Genomic DNA, 16,004 nt, shown 5'->3' on the forward strand with positions numbered 1-16,004 from the left:
CACAGTTTTAAGTTTCTTTGTTGAAATACCCAATAGGCCCTGCAGCCAAAACACTCCCACTTAAGCATTTCAAACAATTCACAGCTCTAGACTCCATTGCCCAATGAATTACAACTGTCTGAACACTACATCTTAGGTATTGAAAGATATCATTCAACCAATATTCAAACCAAACCCTCACTTCATAACTAGCCTAAAATTCACACAAAACAGAGATAAATCTTAAAGAGAGAGTCCTCTCTGATTACAGTTGGGCTAGAGACTGTAATCCAAAGCCTGGTTAGTGGTTACCTCGGTCGTATTCCCTTGGGAGTCATAGGGAACAACCTGGGTGTTAACAACAGGAAATCCTCCTCCTAGGATTTGTGATGAAATCAAAAGAATCCTACAACTATCCAAGTAGTACAAAACAGGTGACTGGTACTTGTACCAGAATCACACAGAGATCAAAATATCTGGTTGTGAACTTCCTCCATTCAAACTACCAAAATATGTTCCTATGAGGTTTTTTGCATTGGAATATTATAGGAAAATGATGAACTCTGATCATATTCATTTTACTAGGGCTATGATGGCACACAGATTGGAGAATTCACAGAACAACACCACGGCTTAGTTGCAGTTAGAAAGAGCCTCCTCACAGGCAAAGGACAATAGAATCAAATCATTGGAAGATTTGATTATTGGATTGGGCCATAACCCAAATGATGTCAAAGTTGCAGAGGCCCTAATAAAGAAAAAAAATGAAGATATAGCTACCCTCAGAAAGCAGTTGAAATTTCCACCCCTTATGCATCCACATAGTGCTGAAGTAATTGAAAAGAAGGCTAAAGAAGAGATTATGGACTTGGTCCTCATGCTATGAGCAATTAAAGGAGATAGAGCAGGAATTAGAAAAAACACTACAAAGTAGGCAGAGAGAGTCGACCTCTCAGCCTCAAAATGTAATACCGGTGGTTTCTACAGCAGTACCTTCTACATTGGCAACTGCCCTAGCACCAAATGTCCCTTTGGCAACAGTTGAAACTATTAGAGTTACAGGTACAGGTACAGGTACAGCAAAAGTAGGAACTTCAAGTTAGAGCATTGAAGAATTAATCAAATCCATGGAGGAAATGAAGCTTCAGGTCACTGAACTCCAAAAGGTAAAGGAGAAATTCATTACCTTGGAACAAAAATATGATGTGTCCAAAATCAAATTTTCTAAAGAAGTAAGGAAAAATAAAGGCTTGGCTCAACAAGTAAAAACTCTGGAAAAGGAAATCACATTTCAAAAGCCTTTAACAGATATCAGAAAAATATTATGGACAAACATCACTCAATCAATCAATGATGGTTGGTCATCAATTCAAATAATTTTTGAACAGATTAACTTAGTCAAAGTTGCTCTTCAAGAGATTGAAGAAACCAAGGAAGAGCTAGGAGGAAGCTTGAGGAAGCTATCAGGTTAATAAACTTTCTAAACAACAGAAATAGGCATCAATTAGAATAGCTGAATATTAAGGATAAGAATGGAACCATCCTCGAAATCAATAAAGTATTGACAAAAAGGACTCTAATGCAAAACCTGGAAAGAAAATGTCAGAATATGCAGGAAGACATAGACGAATTTATGAAAAAATTTGGCATCTTACAAAGTAAAGGACTTCAAAGTACTTTAGTCATCAATGATAAGTTAATGAGGCAGGATGATTATATTGACAAACTGGATCAATATGCAAATAGCCAAGCCAGTTCCTCTGCTAGTTCATATGCACCCAAAGCATTACCTACAGGGAGAGTTCTCTATGACATTTTGAAGAACCTTTTTTATGTTGAGCATGAACTAACCTTGTCTAGGAGCGTCAGGTATTTTATCATAGAGCGTGCCGAACTGAGTGTAAATTAAGTCCAAATATTGCGCACAAGCGATAACGTGCTCTTCGGTGACGACTCCCCCTTTTGCCACATCTTCCGTGATGGAAGGCAATAATGACTTAATAAACCATTCAGCTAAAAGCTGATCGGGAACATACGTTTTCACCATTCTATGACGACATCACCACTCATGTATATGATCAGATATATGAGTGGCCGTTGTTTGTTTGAAATTGGTAAGAAGTTTTGTTCCCGTTTCATACCTTATCGGTAACTGAAAATGGGTTAAAAAGGTTGTGGCTAGGGTAGTGAAGTTGTCAAATGAAGCTCTAGGTAACTCGATATACCATTTTACTGCCGGACCAGTTAACGTCCTCTGGAAAAGACGAAGCCTAATTGAATCATCATTTAGGGTGTTTGATGAACACCACAGATGAAATGTCATGACATGATTCGACGGGTCTTCACCCGGATTTCCATTAAATTTAGGAATATCTGACGGAAGTTTATGCGGAATCGCTGGCCACCAAGGGGCGTAAGAAATTGGATCATTCGTCAGCCAGTTTAGATCTCGTAATTCTAAAGTTGCTACAAAGGGCAACTGTTGATTCAGGTTAGGCAAATCATACCCAGGATAAGATGGAATCGCCTGAGCAGTAGGTCTTTGCATACCGACATAATGTATTTGATGCTGGCAACTTTGACAAGGTTGATGGGCATAACCATTATAATATGGTTGTTGATAACCGCTTTGGAAATGCGGTTGCCCAACACTTACAAAGACTTGTTGCTCAGGTCCTTGATATGATTGCTGGAATGGCGGTTGTTGAGATTGAACCAGCCATGGTTGCTGGACCATTTGCTGATGCCCAATATTGGATGATTGACCAAGATGAGGAGTCACAATACTTGTTTGAGCCTGAGTCGCTCCAGATAAGGAGGCACTAACCTGAGGTTGTGATTGAGTCGTTGAGACAAGAGGCTGTTGTATTGCAACCTAAGAAACTTGGGGTTGACATACAACAGGTAACGCTTGTACTTGCGATGCAGTCACCATAGCACTTATAGTGGGAATATTCGACACAGGGTGGACTGGTTGCATTGAATATATGACCCTTGGTTGTTGAGGTAGTATTGGTACCCAACCACTGGATGTAATTCTAGTTTGACCTGAACTTTGTTGTAAACTCCCATATGGTTGTTCTACGGGAGGGAACAATGAAAAGGCATACTGCACTCCATATGGTGGCAATCTAGTACTTAAAGGGTATATTGGCCTTTGAAGACACATTGGATCAATTTGTTGAGTTTCAACATAAGAAATACTAGATGATAATCCGGATGAAGAAATAGGAACTGACCATGTCGTCGAAACAATCCCTGATTGGACTCCGGCTTGTTGTTGATAACTTGTCGGGACAGATGGTATACCATCGAACATCGTTGGAGTAGTAGTAGGAGGGTCTAACGTTGCTGTGTCGGATGACACAGTCCTAGATGTCGACGGTTGTTCAGACATATCTAGTCTATCCAAAAGATTTCCTAGCGATTCTACAAGAACTTGTGATGAAGGGAGACTAACTTCGAAGACCAATGAGGGAAAGGTGATGATTATTCCATTTAAAATAAATTTTAGACGCTTTGACACAACTTGTTTTTTCAATTTTTAAGAGTCGAGAAAAAACAAAAGATGACTCTAGTCGCCTTCGATTTTTAATGAGCCTGAAGTGACAAGTGCTCAGATGGACCGTTTCCGTTAAGGAGTCTGAAAAGGAACCAAAGGGACTGCTATGGAAATCTAGGTAGAGGGATTACCAAACCAATCGCAAAAATGCAGAATACTTTTTATGGTACGGCAGTCAATCTTCCCGAATGTTGTGTTCAGTGCATTGCGATGGATAGGGCAGCAGACACGACTTCCTATGGATAAAGGATTAAGCCTATTAGGGTCTCCCAAAATATACTTGACGGTACGTGGGAGCACAAGTCCGTACTGGCACTTATCGTCTCAAAGTGGAAGAATCACCCAACCATCAGTGAGAACAACAGTTACCAGGCTTTACGACGCCAGAATACGTCTCTAGCCTAGACTTCTAAATGTTGTGCGTTAAGTTCCAAAGCGTTGTTAGATTCATTGAATTTATTTTATAGTTGATCTTGTTTATGAAGTTTTCCTTTCAAGTTCACCGCGAGATGTAGATGTAATTCCTAAAATGCAATCTAAGATGATAAACAATCTTTTTATCTTCTTTGTGCAATGAAAATCCTAGCTACTAAGGAAAGAAAGACAGAATCTTTTCACAAAGAGCAAAGAGCACACTCTAAATGTACTTTCCTAAATCAAACCAATCAGACTGTCTATATGCAAATGCACATGCATGTATTTGTTTTCGACTTTCTTAGTATATGTTAAGTTATGGTATGTTCTATGCTTATAACAGTTTACTTCTTTTTCTTATTATATTCCATCGATTAGCAATCACATGTACATAAAGTAAAGTGCAGATAGAACATTAAACGATCGAAAGAAAACAAGCCAAGGCAAGAGACACAAGATGTGGCGGCTAGCCAGGGAAAAACCCCACAATGTGTGGGGAAACCCTTTGATCAAATCTTCTTTTATCTTCAGTAATTCAGCAGAGAGAAATAGTACAATAAATCTGATTTATATCATTTGTGGCAAACCCTAGATCAATAACATCAGCATTAGCGGCTTCATTATCAAACTAGGGCAGACCATATCTCACAAACCGACAGTCGGATTGACTTCATTCCACCACCAAAATTTCTGGCTTCCAGAGGAGGTTCAGATGAACCTACAGCGCAGTTCAGATGAGGATATATTCTAGGCCACGCAAGTCAATCTTTGCTTCTACAGTTGCAGCTTCAGTTTCAGCAGTTTCCGGCTTCAAACTAGGGCAGTCGATATCTTGCAAACCATTCGTCGGATTGACTTCATTCCACCACCAAAAGTTGCAGCTTTCAAAGGAGGTTCAGATGAACCTACAGCGCAGTTCCAAAGAGGAGATCTTCTAGGCCACGCAAGTCAATCTTTGCTTCTGCAGTTGCAGCTTCAGTTTCAGTAGTTTCCGGCTTCAAACTAGGGCAGTCGATATCTTGCAAACCGTTTGTCGGATTGACTTCATTCCACCACCAAAAGTTGCGGCTTTCAAAGGAGGTTCAGATGAACCTATAGCGTAGTTCCAAAGAGGATATATTCTAGGCCACGCAAGTCAATCTTTACTTCTGTAGTTGCAGCTTCAAATTCAGCAGCTTCCGGCTTCACATGTGTGAGAGAGAGAGACCCATTCCAGTGCAGTAGAGAAGAGACTCATATCTGCGCAGTAGAGAGAGAGAGAGATGTGATGAGCTGAGTGAGTCTAAATGAAGAAAAGTCATCTTATATTTATACACAACATTGGTGGGTGAATAGATGCGACTGTTGGGCTTCTGAGCCTACATGAGTTGTAGGTCGGCTTGATAATAATTCCATAATCAAAATAAATCCATATCTCCATGAATACTTATCGGAATTGGATGATCTTTATATCAATCCTACACCTCTCGATGAGAGGAATCTAATAAAAATATTATTAGTCATGAATAAGATGACCCACATGAATTTTTTCCCTGGTTTCCAATTTTAACACTCCCTCTCAACCATGGAGAACTTTATCTGCAATCTGTCTATCGGTCGTTACTATTCATCCATCAAATGCACTGCCTTGTATAGCCTGACCCTTGCCCTGCTCTACTCTATTTTGCCTGTTCTGCTTTGTCTTCTTCTACCCTGCACTGATGTGTACTATTTTGTTATGTTCTGCTCTGCTCTTGCATTGTTCTGTTCTACTCTGCTTTTGTCTGAATTATGAAGAAGAAGAAATGATCGAGGATGTATCATACTGACTCAAAGTCAGTATCAGAGTATGTACCACAGGTCCCAGACCAATCTCAACCAACCCAAAGTTAGCGTCATAGTGAGTACAACTCCAATGGTCCCAGACCAATATCATCCTCGACTAAATCAAAGTCAGTCTCAGAGTATGTACCACTGATCCTAGACCAGTCTCAACCGACCTGAAGTCAGCGTCATAGTATGGTACAAATCCTACCACTGGTCCCAAACTAGTATCATTGATTCCAGATCAATGGAGGTCATCCTAGCATAGGGAGTACGGTAGATACAACGCTGCATCCATAGGTACTACTATGGTCCCTAACTTCATTTCCGTTCTCATTGATCAGATGAGAGGTACTTCCCATGATTCCCAGACTGCATGGGTAGGATGCCTCGACAGGAGAACTAATCAATCCTGTCCTCACAGGAGAACACATCAATCCTGCTACAATTTCCATGGAGAACACATCAATCCAGGCCTCACAGGAGAACACATCAATCCTGCTACAATTGCCATGGAGAACACATCAATCCAGGCTACCATGGAGAACACATCAATCCAGGCCTCACAGGAGAACAAATCATCCTGCTACATAGGACAGCGAATCATCCTGTTCCATAAGATAGTGAATCATCTTGTCCCACAAGAGAGCGAATCATCTTCTTCCAGTGTGCACCACCAGGGGAGGGTGAGTCACCCTGTGGTCATATGTTGCTCCAGTAGGGACTGCAAGCCCTCAGATCTCCCAGAGCTCAATGTATGCAACATGCAGGACCCTTGTACAAGGGTTTCTTGCCGACTCCAAGTCGTTTGGGAAAATCAAAAATTAGATCTTTCCTTGGGGCTTTGACAAGGTGTATCAACCTGTACATCATCTTAATGTGATGGAGCTTCCTTGCTCATCGACTTACCATATCCCAGATGATTTCTATCTGCTGGAGCAATTGACGAATATGGGATTCCTGAATAATCAAATCCCACCTCTGGTTATTACAGATAATCACAGTGACATCCAATGTAAATCCAAATAGCTCACTGAAGAGCTTCCACAACCAGACTGCCTCACACGAGGTTATGCTAGCAACAATATATCCTGCTTCAGCGCTGCTCAAAGCCACCGACTTCTGCTTCCTGCTCATCTAGGATATCGAAGCAGATCCCCAGGTGAAACAATACCCGGAAGTGCTCTTACGGTCCACCACACTTCCTGCCCAATCAACATCTGTATATCCAAGTAGTCTCACATCTCCGGCAGTGTATCTTAATCCATGAGAGATTGTGTCCTGAAGACATCTCAGAAGATTCTTGGCATCAATCCAGTGAGGCTCAACCAAATATGAGCTCACAATGCTAACTGCAAAACATATGTTCGGACGGAGGTTCACCAAGAACATCAATGTGAATGAGTTTTTGAAACTCAGAGGCATTTCCCAAGTCTGGTCCGGCATAACTACCATATAACTTCTAAAAGTTAAGATCCTCGAGGTAGTCACAGATTTGCAGTCCATCATACGGAATCTTTCCAATATATTTACCACATATTTTCCTTGAGATAGGAAAATTTCCCTTGGCTTCTGCCACACTTCAAGTCCTTGGTCCTTCATTTCAAATTCAGAAGCCATCTCCCTCTCACATTTGTGAATGAGAGGGTTTGCACCTGTTAGAAAGAGGTCATCCACATACAACACCAGTATGAGAGGCTTGTCATCTTCAACCTTAAAGTAAAGGTTAGGATCGGCTTCACTCCTAGTGAATCCCAGCTTCATCAAGTAGCTATCGATCCTCTCATACCATGCTCAGGGTGCTTGCTTCAGCCCATAGAGAGCCTTCTTCAACCTGCATACATGAGATTTTCAATCATAAATCTCAAATCCTTCAGGTTGCTCCACATAGACCTCTTCTTTGATAGAACCATGCAAGAATGCGGTCTTAACATCCATCTGATGTAGGTTCCATCCTTGTGAAGCCACAAGGGCTATGATCAAGCGGATGGTCGTATATCTGGCAACAGGTGCAAATATCATAGTCTATACCTCCCTTCTTGGATAAACCACGAGCAACCAAATGAGCCTTATACTTTCTAGTGCTTCCATCTGGTGCATGCTTTATCTTGTAAAGCCATTTGGAAGTAACAACAGTCTTGTCCTGGGGTCTGGGAACTACTTCCGAAACATCATTCTTTATGATAGACTCATATTCTTCGGTCATAGCATCCTTCCATACTTGATGCTTGACGGCATATGAGAATGACGAAGGCTCATTTTGTATGATCGTGCTCATGATGGTCAGGTATCCTTGATACCTATTAGGTTTCTTACTTTCACGAAAGGTTCCTCGGGGTGTAGCATGTCCTTCAGCATCATCAAGTAACCCCTTAAGCCATGAAGGCCTCTTCCTAGAAGAGCAAGGCTCATATGGAGGAGGATCAATCAGATCCATGGGTTCTTCTACATCAGGCATTGATTCATCATCCTTTTATTTCGGTTCCCTGGTGTCGGCTTCTTGAGAGCTCCTCAAAGTCGGAAGATTGATCACCTTACTGAGAGCCATATCTTCGTCAAAGGTGACATCATGACTAATTATGACTTCCCTTTGACCGGCTACATAGATTCTATAGCCTTTAGTATTTTCACCATAGCCCACGGAAATTCCCTTCTTTCCAGATGCTCCCAATTTATTTCTTTTCTCTTTCGGCACATGAAAGTATACAGGGCTTCCAAAAATTTTAAAATGAGAAACATCAAGTTTCTTACCAGTGAATTTTTCTTCAGGAGTCTTGGAACCCAATGCTTGATGAGGGCATCGATTTTGTACATATACGGCAGTGTTTGCATCTTCAGCCCATAGAAACTTAGGAAGACTTTGATCATGTAGCATGGCTCGGTCAGCTTCCATAATTGTGCAGTTCTTCCTTTCTGCCACACCATTTTGTTCAGGAGTATATGGTGTAGTAGTCTCCCTCTTAATGCCAACCTTAGGTATGCCTGAGTAAACCAATTGTAATATATCGGAGGTCTTGCTTTGGCTTGAGGGGAATGGTCCCCTTTTGAGCTTTCCTTTGGCACATCCCGGACATACACCTTCTTTCTCTACTTGGAATTCGGTCATCCCTGTTACCATCTTTCTTACATCGAGTAGAGATTTGTAATGAAGGTGGGAAAACCTCTAATGCCAAAGTTTGGACTAAAGAGTTGTGTCACAAGACATGACACCTAGCGGACTTCCATCGACCTGATATAATTAATCAACACTAAACCCAAGAGTAAAGTCATCTTTAACATAATTTTTCCATATACATACCTTGCCATTGCTGAAGGTTACCTTGTAGCCTCTGTCTTCCATTGCCAAGATGGACACTAGGTTCCTTTTGAGGTCAGGTGCATTTAATACATCCTAGAATTTCTAGCCTTCTTGAATTCTTGTCCTCTTCCTTGATTCCCAGCTCTCCTCTTACCTTTGCTGTTGAATTTGTCATTCGTTTGATTGGCATCAGAGGGATTTCGAGTTGAACCACTGCATATTGTACCATGCTTCTCTAGTCATGATTATCATCATGCTGCCCATGTCCATGATTTTATCCATCATAATGTTGCGCAAAATAGTGTGCATCATCATCATGCTATCCTATATGTCCATGATCTCATGTTGCCCTTTATGTCCATGATCTCATTCATCATGATGCTCATGATCTCATACATAGTTACTTGCTTTATCGCAAATGTAACATCGTCATTCTCTTCTAGCCTTAGGTCCAGCCTTTCCTTTTGATGTAGTCCCGGAACTATTTCTTTTCTTTGCATGAGAAGAAAAGGTAGCAGGACGACCTTTAGGCATGGGCATTTCTTGCACTTCTTCCCTTGTTTCTTCTTGAATGCATGTAGCCATTAATTCCTCGAAACTAGGAATTACATTATTGTTCAGAAGAGTAGTCCTGAACACATACCATTCAGATGGTAATCCTCCGAGAGTTGTGAGTGACATTTCTCTGTCAGTAATGGTTTCCCCAATAGATAGGAGATCGTTCTTGATCTCGGTGATTCATCTTTACCCTTCTTGATTTTCCTCAACTTATTTCTTAGAAACAAAACTTGATTTGCATCATTAACTCTAAATAAACTCACCAGTCTGTCGTAGATTTCCTTGGAGGTGTCTAGATCACAGATGTAGGCCACTAAGCGCTTGTCGATAGAGTCCCGGATGATCTTCTTTGTTTTGACTTCTCCATTTTTCCATTTGTTCCAAGCAGCAGCAGATGCATTTGATGAAGGCTCAACAATATTACCTCTTACATGGTCCAACACTCCTTGATCTTCAAGGGTTAGATCGATAGACATCTTCCATCCGTGATATTCAGCTTTCTCACGGAGCTTGTCTTCGGCAAGAAAGAGTGTTGAGGACCCCATAGTTCTTTTAGGATAGCCTTGCCAATCTTCTCTTCAATGATTGCTCTTGCTCTTGCTCGGGCTTTGTCTTTACCTCAGCTCTGATACCATGTTAAGTTATGGTATGTTCTATGCTTATAACAATTTACTTCTTTTTCTTATTATATTCCACCGATTAGCAATCACATGTACATAAAGTAAAGTGCAGATAGAACATTAAACGATCGACAGAAAACAAGCCAAGACAAGAGACACAAGATGTGGCGGCTAGCCAGGGAAAAACCCCACAATGTGTTGGGAAACCCTTTGATCAAATCTTCTTTTATCTTCAGTAATTCAGCAGAGAGAAATAGTACAATAAATCTGATTCATATCAGCAGTAGCAAACCCTAAATCAGTAGCATCAACATTAGCGGCTTCATTATCAAATTAGGGCAGACCATATCTCACAAACCGACAGTCGGATTGACTTCATTCCACCACCAAAAGTTCCGGCTTCCAGAGTAGGTTCAGATGAACCTACAGCGCAGTTCAGATGAGGAGATCTTCTAGGCCACGCAAGTCAATCTTTGCTTCTGCAGTTGCAGCTTCAGTTTCAGCAGTTTCCAGCTTCAAACTAGGGTAGTCGATATCTTGCAAACTGTTCGTCGGATTGACTTCATTCCACCACCAAACGTTGCGGCTTTCAAAGGAGGTTCAGATGAACCTACAATGTAGTTCCAAATAGGAGATCTTCTAGGCCATGCAAGTCAATCTTTTCTTCTACAGTTGTAGCTTCAGTTTCAGCAGTTTCCGGCTTCAAACTAGGGCAGTCGATATCTTGCAAACCGTTCGTCGGATTGACTTCATTCCACCACCAAAAGTTGTGGCTTTCAAAGGAGGTTCAGATGAACCTACATCACAGTTCCAAAGAGGATATCTTCTATGCCACGCAAGTCAATCTTTACTTTTGTAGTTGCAGCTTCAAATTCAGCAGGTTCCGGCTTCACAGGTGTGAGAGAGAGAGAACCATTTCAGTGCAGTTGAGAAGAGACTCATATCTGCGCAGTAGAGAGAGAGAGAGATGTGATGAGATGAGTGAGTCTAAATGAGGAAAAGTCCTCTTATATTTATACACAACATTGGTGGGTGAATAGATGCGACTGTTGGGCTTTTGAGCCTATATGAGTTATAGGTCGGCTTGATAATAATTCCATAATCAAAATAAATTCATATCTCCATGAATACTTATCGGAATTGGATGATCTTTATATCAATCCTACACCTCTCGACAAGAGGAATCTAATAAAAATATTATTAGTCATGAATAAGATGACCCTCATGAAGTTTTGCCCTGGTTGCCAATTTTAACAGTATATGAATGTTAAAAGGAAAGTCGATGCACAAATCTGAATTTCTTTTCAAGCGACAAATATCAACAAGTTTCTTTTCGAAATAAAAAATGGAGCCGATCACAACACCTTACGATTTTGAAATGAATACTTGTTCTTGACACTAGAAAATTACAAATTTAGACCAAAAACAATAGTAACAGGATAATCGACCATCAACAGCAATCAAACTCTTTCCTACGATTGAAATTGACACTTGCGATAGTTTCAAATCAAAGGACGACAGTACGATTATGCTACTTTTGCAAAGGAGAACTGAAAATGACTCAACAAATACACAAAAACATCTACAGTTCTTTTGTACAAAGGAGGCGGAATAACAGCAAGGAAAAGGGGTTTCAAATAGACATATACTGATCACAGGCAATAAAATTCAGCAATAGAACTGGAAAGAATGAATCACAAAAAACAAAACTGCACAGAGCCTAGTCTGATCAGCGCACCTGTAACACAGAGAATTTGAAATGCAGTGCACCTTGTCCACTCGGGAAGTGTGCTGAAGTTCAGATTCTCTGAACAGTACCTGCGCTGGGCCAGAAACGAGACTCTGTTTGGGTTCCAAGTAACAGTTTGCAGTTCAGTTCTTGGGTTTTGGCCAAGCAAAAAGCAATCAGTAATGCAACAATCAGGGGTAGAACTAAGGAGGATCTAAGAGCTATCACAACGGCAATCAGATAGTTTGTGAATCAGTTGTTTAAATCATAAACAGATCCAGTATATGGATTGAAGTAGCATTTATCTACTTTGCATTTGTTATGGCAAATGCAGTTTGAATGCTACCTGTAAGTTTATGAAATAGACAACAAAGAATGATAAACAAACAAACTAATTCTTCCCCAGCGGAGTCGCCATTTTGTTAAAGGGAAAAGTGTCTATATAGAACTGCTCTATCCAGCTAAGGTGTGATAGCTGCCTTAGGAACAAACAGAGAAAAGCTACTTTCTTTTTTCCTTTATGAATTATAGATAGAGAGGAACACAAAGACCAACCTCTGTCTTGCGCTAATCTCCTGATTTGATTCCTCTCTTCTTTGATAGTCTTTAGCTACCTTCTCCCTTGCACGCCCAGCTTCACAAAGTAACTGTAAGATCACTGTAGCATAGAACTATACAAAGACATGGATCTATAATCATAAACAATCTAGGATCAGATGTAAATTGACCATACAAATGTAGCAAACATCAATGACACAAGAGCATGGAGGAAAACTTGAATAGCTTTTATTGATAAACAAGAAAGAGCCAAGAGGAGTTACAACCAGTTATTCTGACCTAGCATCAACCTCTCAGCAAGGAGGCCCCTCTTCACCTCATACAAAGCTTAGATCACCCAACAATCTGATGTTTGTCTCAAGAAACCGACAATAATTCCTTACAATATGCAAAATTCCAGCCTCCTAACCCCTGGATCTCTAGGATGAGAGATCTATATATAGATATTTGCAGAGGTGTGAGTCAGCTCTGGGTTTTTGATTAGTGTCTTCTCTCTCATTGATCTCTTACTCATCCTTGGGCGATTCTGAGAGGCAAGTGTCCCAGGAGAAGTTTCTGGAAGATTCCATGATCATCCACCTCGCAAACTGTCTCCGCCACTTGTCTTTTACCGTCCATCGCACCCCATAGAAGGGATTTTTGAAATGTAACGCACTTCCCATGTGTACAAGGTATGATGCATCGCACCCTGGTCATGGAGCAAGTGAAATGATCCAGTTTTGACCAGTTCTGAGTAGTTTTTCATGGAGAACTTCTGGGAGAAGCTGTAATTAGTTGACCTTGTTCCTTTAGAGGTTAGAACAACACTTTTAGGGACTTAGGAGCCCTTGGTTTATGGACATTTCATGCTTGGGGTTGTAGTTCCCAAAAATGTCTATAACACATGGGAAGTTTGACTTCCTATGGAAAGGACCATACATCATCTATGCTTTCAAAGGAAACAATGCATATTTTCTTAAAGAGTTAGATGGTACAAAAGCAAAAGAGGGACCAATCAATGGTCGGATGTTAAAGCATTACTTTGATCCTACTTACTAATGTTACCATGTTTTTCACAGTACCTATTATATCCTTTGTAATGTCATAATGTTGATTGGGCAGTAATATTTTGAAGTTGAAGCCATAAGAGAAGGCCCTAATCTTCAGAAGTATCACTTTCATACATACAATAAAGCAGTAAGCAAAAGAAGATTGCAGAGCACAGTCAAAGTCATTAAGAGGCCACTAATCTACTATTCTTGACTTTCCACCGGGAAAATCCATCCCCAAGTGGAGCCACTGTTATGCTCCTATACCAATAGGTGTCATATATCATGATTGACTTGGTTTAGCTTTGTAATATGTTCATACCTTTACTTGTGGCAAAGGTTTTAAATATTTGTAAAAAAAAAAAAAAATTAAAAAATGTAAAGAGGGTATACCCTAAAAGAAAAATCAAATGGTGAAAATAATAAAAAGAGGTCAAAAAATGAAAGAAAATGAACCCCGCCAAAAAGAAAAGACCAAGAAAGTGTGCAAGTCTAAATGCCACTACCTTTTAATTTTGTATAATAAAAATTGTGTGCAGCTTGTCACTTATGCCACAATTCATGAATAGTCAAAAAGTTTAAGCTTGATTAGTTCATATTTCAATTTCATGTTGTAGAAATAGAGAATAAAGATCTGACCAAATAGTGTAATCTTGGCAGATAATTAGATAGGTAGAGTGAAAAAAGGAGCTCAACAGTTTAATCTGAGCGCTTGGATGTAATAAGTGTAGACTTAGATAGGCATCACCATGTAAAAGAAAAGAAAGTTTGATAAGGGTTTTCCAGTCTAAGTGAACCCTAATAAAGAAGTAAAAATGCTAGGTTAAAGTAGGTAGGGTAAGTAGATGATGGTTGCAGAATAAATGTGTGATGAATGATGAGTTTAAATGTGTAAATTTTTTACTGTCATCACAAGGCAAAGGCATGTATCACGTGGAAGGCACATCAGATAAGAAAAGTTAAAAATAATTAACTTCCCTACTCATTTCCCCTAAATGTTCACTAATTTCCCCTAAGTGCTAAGGTATCTATCAAATCAAAGGGGCTCAGAGCATTTCTCTGACTTTTGGAGGGACCAGAACCTCGGCCCAATAATTTATAATGCCTAAGTACTTAAACCCCTTCGTCAAATACACACCCCTTCATAAGTCATTCATTCCCTTTATAAAGCTTTTCCTCAGTAAAATCCTATTTTACTTAGGAAAATTAAAAACATTCTATCTACATGAAACCCTCACATATTTTTAGCTTAAGTAATGTTATATGATGAAATGTTTTTGGAAACATGTACTTAGCACACACTTCATAAAGTCATATTAACCACCAATGTAATTACTATATAATTCCCCTAAATAAACATTACCCATTCTCGTATTATTATAAATACACAAAAACCCAAAATTTTATATATCCCGCCCCTCAGTTAAATATAACCATAAGACAGTCTATAAATGGGATTAATTAACTAATCCATAGTTAATTAAGAGCCCGATCCCTGCCATGTTAATAAAAGGATTAATTAACCCCCACGGTTAATTAATAACTTCTTCAACCAATCACATCGCCCCCGATGTAATTAAAAGCCTTTAATTACTGTCGGGCCCTCGCCATTAACCTTCTGCCACCTCATCTCCCTGATAGTCATCCGATCAGATCCCTCAGATCCGACGATTGTCACGTGTATCGCATGGGCCTCCGTGACCAAACTTTAGCACGTGATGGCGAGCGATTTTTTGAATAGTGCTATCACTACATGTCACTCATTGTGTGGAATCGCACGGTCATGCTCAAATACCACCTCCCCTCCACTAGCGGTGCGATGAAAACCACTTACTGCCTCCCGCTACCAACAAAATGTCAAATCATTTTCCCACTGATGCCATCTGTCCAAACCCCGAACCCACCAAAATTTTGACTTTGCATAAAAAACAAAGTTAATCAGTTTTCATCCTTATTTCTGAAAAGCACATGCATGCAGCAACCTGAACATTGAAGTTGACCAGCTCGTACACCTAACCATCAACCACCCTCAAAATTGCAGTTTGACGCCGCTCCGAGTCCACCATTCATACCCAGTGAACCTGCATTCCATTACCTGTCACTAAAAACAGGTATTTACCAGTTTCTGTCCAGATACTCTATAAATTCTTGCTTTCCTCTGTAATTAATTAGAAAAACCCAAATTTCATCATAATTCAGTTGTTGCATTTACAATTCAAGTTTCCCAAGACCATCTGTTTCACCAATTCCACGTAAAAAACCCTAGTTTCCTATCTGAATCCACAAGAACCAGAATGGAAACCCTTGTAGCCCTCAATGTAGCACCTACACTACCCCTCACCATGATTTGGATTATTTTCCCTCAGCAGATAAATATTTCCAAATAAAAGACCTGGATACTGATAAAAACCACCTAAAAGTATTTTGACAATGCCGAGACAATTACTTGAATGGC

Source organism: Pinus tabuliformis, chromosome 6 (assembly GCF_031772625.1).
Source record: "Pinus tabuliformis cultivar Carrire ecotype Pingquan chromosome 6, CPIR1, whole genome shotgun sequence".
Classification (NCBI taxonomy): domain Eukaryota; kingdom Viridiplantae; phylum Streptophyta; class Pinopsida; order Pinales; family Pinaceae; genus Pinus; species Pinus tabuliformis.